Genomic DNA, 1,113 nt, shown 5'->3' on the forward strand with positions numbered 1-1,113 from the left:
CTTTGCACTTATTCTGTATTGCATTATATATAATCCTGGCCTAGTACCTGATACTCGTGAAGCCTTGTCCACAAACTGTGTGCTGGCTGAGTGGCATGGAGAAATGCGGAAGGGCAGTGGCTGGTATGTCCGCTACGTTACGTCACGTCATTAACGTCAACGACCAAATGTTGTCTAATGGCGTGAAAAATTAACTATGTGTACATTAGCCGTACATGGCAACACAACAAAAAAAAAACACATACAACAAATGCCGTTAAATAAGTATTGAGGCTGCTCTTTATTATGTGGCAGCTGCTCTAGCCGCTGATGATGAGATTGTTGCTGATGAAAAGTGTAATAGTAATGAGACGGTCCGGTGCGACTAGGTGGATGTGTAGGTGGTTTGCAATAGTGCAAGCTTTGTTTGAATACCTGTGTATTTGTGTGGGAATGATAATGTTCATGCCCCTATGCATATTTATTTCTGATATTAATGGCACTGTTATGGCTGTGGCTGATGTGGAAGGTCGAGCCACAAATGCTGCAGTTTCTCTTGTTGTTGCAGTACAAATATGTTGCATCCGAAAATGAAATTTAAATTAGCCACTTTTCGTTTGGGTGTGTAACATTTTCACTTTTAGTTAAGCTCTCTGTGGAGTGACTTAAATTGAAAGTTCACTCACTGCTACATGAAAGTAAAAGTAGCATTTTTAAGTTACTCCGTTAAAAGGGTTTCTGCTCACTGACATGCCAACATGAATTTAAAGCTCAACCGAAAACATTTAAACCATCATAAGCTTGTGTGTATTTATTATTCCACGCTGAACTCAAAAATTCCAAGTTGAGAAAATTTTACCGAAGCCATCTGAACTATTCAGTGTTTAAACATCTGCAGGCACACAAGCATGAATGGCAAACTCATTTTGAGGATTTTCTATATGTAAAAGTTTACTACACTTGTGTGTGTGTATGTGACCCCAAGACTTTACCGGCCACCTTTAGTGGTTTTTGGAGTGGATTCTTGCCAACGAGTGGCCCACATGCACGCATCAAGGCATCTGCTTTTGTATATCAGGACACTCTATTTACCTTGAACTGTAAAACTACAAACGCCTAAATGTCAGCATTTAT

The sequence above is a fragment of the Rhagoletis pomonella genome, unplaced genomic scaffold (genome assembly GCF_013731165.1).
Source record: "Rhagoletis pomonella isolate Grant_MI unplaced genomic scaffold, Rhpom_1.0 Rhpom_scaffold_00001, whole genome shotgun sequence".
NCBI lineage: Eukaryota > Metazoa > Arthropoda > Insecta > Diptera > Tephritidae > Rhagoletis > Rhagoletis pomonella.